The following is a 6266-nucleotide window of genomic DNA, read 5'->3' on the forward strand; positions in this document are numbered from 1 at the left end:
TCAGAGAAAAAGAGGAAGACCCCCAACGAGATGGATCAGCCAGGTGGCATCATTGATGGACTCAAGTGTGGCAGTGGTAGTGAGGTTGGCCCAAGATTGAACATTGTTTCGTTCTGCTGTGCATGGGGTCGCTATGAGTCGATTCCGACTCGATGGCACCTGACAACAACAACAAAGCAGGGAGGCTCTGGAGAGGAACTGCCCGGGGTATATTCACTTGGGGTGGAGGGGTAAATTCTGTGAATACGGGATTAAGGACAATGGGGGCAACTCCCTCAGACCACCCTGGGTTCAATCAGTTTGATCCAAGTGAAGGTTAAACCCAGTAAGGAAGAAAGGAATATTGGTTTAAGTAGGGTTTACTGGCTTAACTTATCTTAAAGATTGTCTTGTCTGAATAATACCATTCTTCTTCTGTAAAGATCCCTACCTGAAAGAGAAGAAATAAGAGACGGACGCAGACTTAAGTCTGCGAGGGCATTATTGCTGGCAGAAGGCATTAGTGCTTGCGGGGCATTATTGCTTGCAGGGTATGAAGAGGCGGTCTGCCAGTTTTGCATCTACTCTGGTCTCCAAGTGTTTCTTTTCTCTCTCGCCTCTCCAGACATCCCACCTAGAGTTAGTCCGAGAAGGGAAAATGTCAGCCACTGAGCATTCTGTCTGGCAGCTTGCATCAAGCCCGGGTGTCTGTCTTCTTTGTACCTGTTTTCTCTGTGTCTGTTTTCTCTCTCTCTATCTCTCTCTCGCCATCGTCACCGGACACCCCATCTTCGGGTCCTCACCCCCTTGCCGAGGCCAGACCCCGGCAGTTGTTGTTGTTGTTAAGTGCCATTGAGTCGGTTCCGACCCATAGCGACCCTGTGTATGGCAGAACCCGACAGAAACCAATGTCCGGTGCCATGTTTGCCATATTTGAGCCCATTGTTGTAGCCACTGTACCAGTACACCTTGCTCAATTTTATTTCTTGGCTGCTGCTTCCATTGTCTCACTTAAAGAGTCGGGTTTTCTTTTTTTTTTTTTTCTTTTTGCATTTTTGATTGGCTGTTAGTAATTGCACGTTGTAGCTTGACAAGTGGTAGATATTTTTGTATTTCTTTTAAGTTGTCTTGATCTTTGTCGTGGGATTCAGTTAAGTTACCTGGAATGGTCTAATCTTTCTGGGGCTCACTTCTGTGCTTTGTTAGGCAATCCCAGCAGTGTTCAGTCTAATGCTAATTATTTGCCACCACTGAGGCAAGACTTACTAAGTACTTTACTCCGTGCCCCTGAATTATGAGATTTCTGACTGATGGGAACAGACAGACTTGGTTCCTAGCGTTCATTGTTCCTTCTAATCCTTTCAGATGGTTCCTTCCTCAGCCTAACATGCTGAGATCAGTACTTTGCTGATCTTAAATACTCAAGGGGAGCCCTCTGCAGACCCGCTGACTTCTCTCCCTGTACAGTCCTTTCCCTTTTCAGACTCTGTTCTAAGATCTTTGGGTGAATTGATCTCTCAACTCCATCTTTTCAGTTCAGAGGTTGTTCCAAGCTTTATCTTAGTTCCCTCTCCAGCATCATGGCCTGGAAATCCTATCAAGGCAATAAACGGGGGCAACTGTCGCATCTGCCTCACTTATTTCCCATAACTCAGTAATGGCTTTCCATAATTTCCTGGTTTTCAGTATCTTGAAAACTATTGTTTCATAGATCATGTCTGGTTTTGTTTCTCTTTGTTTCTTTCTTCTGAATGTTGTTGTTAAGTGCTATAAAGTTGGTTCCATCTCACAGCAACTCACAGAATGTTGTTGTTAAGTGCTATCAAGTTGGTTCTGACTCACAAGGCCTTGGTTTCTTTGATGACGCATCAAGAGCTGCAGTGACACTCTCGAATCTAAAACTGCTGTAACAGAACTGCTGACCTTGCAGTTCACCTGTGTAGGGTTTCCAAGGATCAACTGGTGAGCTTGAACCACTGACCTTGCAGTTCAAACAGCTTTGCAGTTTGGCACATTAACTGACAGCACCACACAGTCCTTTTTAACATGAAAATAGTTAATCATGATGCCCCACAGCAAAAATATATGGTTTCCTAGGAGCAACTGGTAGGTTTGAACTGCTGACCTTGTAATTCGAAGTCCAATGCTGATCCTACAGCATCACACCAGAAGTCCTTGTTCCAAATTTGTTGTTGTTGTTAAGTGCCATCAAGTTGGTTCTGACCCATAGCGACCCTATATAGCGTTTCCAGGAGCAACTGGTAAGCTTGAACCACCGACCTTACAGTTCAAACTGACTTTGCAGTCTAGCATATTAACCCATAGCACCACATTTGGGAACAAAAATTTGTAGTTATTTTATTATTCACTCAAAAAACATTATTTGGTGTGTTCTAGGGACTAGGTAAGCACTGTGCTGCTAGTTTCTGGGTATCAGTGATGAAACAAATAGATATGGCCCAGGTCTCTGTCATTTATGTCTTATGGGAAGCAACTACTACATTGTTTCCGCTAGGTGCCATCAAGTAAGTTCTGATTTAGTGACCCTGTGTAAGACAGAACGAAACAACACCTCACCCGGTGAATCCTGACAATCGTTTGTCTATCTGAGTCCATTGCTGCAGGCACGGTGTCACTCCATCTCCTTGAGAATATGCCTCTACTTTACTAAGCATGACGTCAATTCCCAGGGACTGGTCCCTCCTGATAGTATGTCTAAAGTACGTGAGACAAAGACTTGACACTCTTGCTTCTAAGGATCATGCTGGTTATACTTCTTCCAAGACAAAAACGTACTATTTTGTTGTTGTTGTTGTCAAGTGCCATCAAGTCAGTTCTGACCCATAGCAACCCTATAGAGGGTTTCCAAGGAGCTTCCCCAATATTTATGAACAAGAACAGGAATCAGATATGACCTTTTCTCTTAAGGACCTCAGAATTAGGAGAGACAGAAGCAAATTTGTTAGTTAATATAAAATGGACTGTGAAAAAAAGTATTAGGTGTAAGATACAAAGATTCTGGGTATATTGAGGAAGAAGCAGTGAATTCTGACTAGAGATATAAGGGAAAACTTCATGGAGAAGGTGACATTTGAATTGTGCCTTGAAAAATAAGTATAATTGCTATGTTGTTGTTGTTAAGTGCTGTTGAGTCAGTTCCAACTCATAGGAACCCTTTATAGGGTTTCCGAGGAGCAACTGGTGAGCTTGAACTGAACAGGAAACGGTAGAAACATTAACTGCCTCGTCCCCACCAATGTTAATCAGGTAACTGAATGGGACCAATCTCCCCCACCCAGGAGACCAATTAGAATGCTAATCGGGTTACTGAGCAGGACCAATCCACAACCACCCCCTGTCCAAGAGACAAACCAGAATGTTAATCAGGTCACCAAATGGAACCAATCCCCCTGGTTTCCCTGCTGTCCTCAAACAGGTCAGCACCCTAGCCCCTCCCCAACTCTGACCCCATATAAGCCCGGGTTGCCTTCCATTCCAGAATCTGGGGAAATTAGCTCCTCTGAGCCATCCAGCTTAATATAAACTGAAACTCTGCTTCACCTCTCTGAATGGCCTTGGTTTCTTTGACGACACATCAAGAGCTGCAGTGACACTCTTGAATATAAAACTGCTGTAACAGAACTGCTAACCTTGCAGTTCACCTGTGTAGGGTTTCCGAGGATCAACTGGTGAGCTTGAACCACTGACCTTGCAGTTCAAATGGCTTTGCAGTTTGGCGCATTAACTGACAGCACCACACAGGTCCTTTCTAACATAAAAATAGTTAATCATGATACCCCACAGCAGAAAGAGCCATCCCACTTGTTTTTCTTTGCCAAAGGAAAGCTGATCAAGTTCAAGTTTCATGTGGCCATGTGCTTCGGAAGAAACCCCAAGGACAGCATATTGATTGGTCTGGACCAGCTACAAACTCATTTCCACTGCTTGTCACTGGATCAGGCATAGACACGTGATATTATTCTGGCCTATGAGATGTGAAGGGAAGTCTACTGGGAAAGTGTTTCTAATAAAGGAAGGAAACAAGCCTTTTTTCCCCTGCCTGGTTCCTTGATGAGATCATCAAGCCACTGAATTAACCAACTATATGAACCACTGATCTAACCTGAGACCTCTTGACACAGGAGATAACATTTTCTTATTGTTTAAGTAACATCTGGTTGAATTGTTGCTTTGGTTAATGATGTTACTTGCAGTCAGATGTTTCCCAACTGATAAAAACATCTACTTGAAATTTGCATTTCCTTTTTGTTGGCTCAACCTTCTGCTAAATTTTACTCCTTTCCATTCTGTTTGTTTGCTTCATCAGGATAGAAGCTGACAGTGTACTTAGCTAGTCTCTCCAAGCACACAGGTAGGGAGATATGAAAATGTAAGAAAACAATTACACAGTGTAATACCTTAATTAGTTTACATCATCACGATACAAACGTGGTTAAGCACTTGGTAACTCTTTGTGGTGGGAGTGGGGAGGAGAGGAGAGGAGAGTAGGGCTGAAAATATGGACGTGTGGGCAAGTCCAGGGGAAATGATGTAATCTCTTCCTGGTCCACGGCAGTGCTGGAATTCACAGTTAATTCTCACAGTAGCCATGACTACCTCTGGAACAATCTGCCTAGAAGGAAGTCAACTAGAACAGGGTAAAAAAATGTGCTATCCTCACTCCTATGACTGGATCAATCCCAGGAACCCAGCCCTAAGCAGGGTAAAAGTTGTGAACTTAGAAAAGACAGTTTCCAGTAGCCACCCACTTCCCTTCCTAATCCTTCTCCTTTTTTTAATGCTCATCTTTCTCTCCCTTCTGTCCCTTCACTATGACACTGAAGGATAAGCACAAGACTGCTAAGCACAAGGTCAGCAGTTCAAGCCCACTAGTCAGTTCCTATGTTGTTGTTATGTGCTGTGGAGTCGGTTCCAACTCATAGCAACCCTGTACAGGGTTTCCAAGGCTGTAAATTTTTATGGGAGCAGAAAGCCTCATCTTTCTCACGAAGAACAGCTGGTAGTTTCGAACTGCTGACCTTGTGGTTCACAGGCCGATTCGTAACCACTACGCTACCAGAGCCCTATATAGGGCTGCTATGAGTCTAACTGACTGAATGGCATTTAACAGCAACACCCACTCCCTTCATCAAGAACCCATGTCCTGATTGCCTGATGATCTCAGAAAGTATAGTCACTGACCTCAAGAAGCAGAAAGCCTATCTTACTCCCTCAGAGCAGCTGGTAGAGTTGAACTGCCAATCTTGTGGCTAGCAGCCCAGTTCATAATCCACTGCACTACCAGGGATCCTTACCTCAGGGGACTTGGATTTTAAGAATGAGGTCTCTGCCAGCTCACACAGAACTTTATCCTGTCCTTACACCACCACATCCTTACTGGCTGGTTTATCCCATTCCTCTCCAGTCTCAGTTTAGATGTCTCTTCCTTTGGAAAGCCTTCTTGATCCCTTAGAGCCTATTCCTCTGATGTGTCCCCAGAGTACTGAAAGCCTTCCTCCCTGAGCACTTGTCACACTGATTTGGAATTCACGGTCTCTTAGTAAACTAGTACCCAGCACAGCCTTGATACTTAGTACTCGACTTACTGAATGATAAAGGAATGAATGAACCACAATCTGTTCATATACTAAAACACTAGGGCTCTGCAGAGACCATTATTGTCTTAAACCATTGTACCCCTAGCACCCAGTCCAGTTAGGTTATGGTTGTTGTTGTTAAGTGCCGTCTAGTCGATTCCGACCCATAGTGACACTGTACAGGGTTTCGGAGGAGCAGCTGGTAAGCTTGAACCACCGACCTTGCAGTTCAAATGGCTTTACAGTCTGGAGCATTAACCCACAGCACCACACAATTATGTTAAACAATTGAAAGAAGTCTTCATAAGAAAGGTATTTATATCAATGCTATTACTGCTCGTAGTGTCCTACCATCTTTATCACAAGGGCAAGAAGCAAGCCTAGTGACCTTTGCTAGACTATCAAGAATGGGGAATAGAGCAAGATGGAGGGAAAGTTCTGGGACTATAGCTACTTTGGGGTTGGGGCCCTTTCTTCAGCCATAGCTTTAATTTTCTAGGAAGTCTTAATCTGGGACTCACAGGTTAAGAAGGGTTTCAGAAGACCTATGAATCCTCTGACACTTTAATCAAATATCCATGCCATTAAGGGTATGTGTATTTTTCTCCAAGAGGGTATTTGGCTTTCAATGAGTTTTCAAAAGGCATTGTTATGCGCCCTGGAGTAGGTTCTAAGTCACAGTGACCCTGT

The sequence above is a fragment of the Chrysochloris asiatica genome, unplaced genomic scaffold, assembly GCF_000296735.1.
Source record: "Chrysochloris asiatica unplaced genomic scaffold, ChrAsi1.0 scaffold00072, whole genome shotgun sequence".
Classification (NCBI taxonomy): domain Eukaryota; kingdom Metazoa; phylum Chordata; class Mammalia; order Afrosoricida; family Chrysochloridae; genus Chrysochloris; species Chrysochloris asiatica.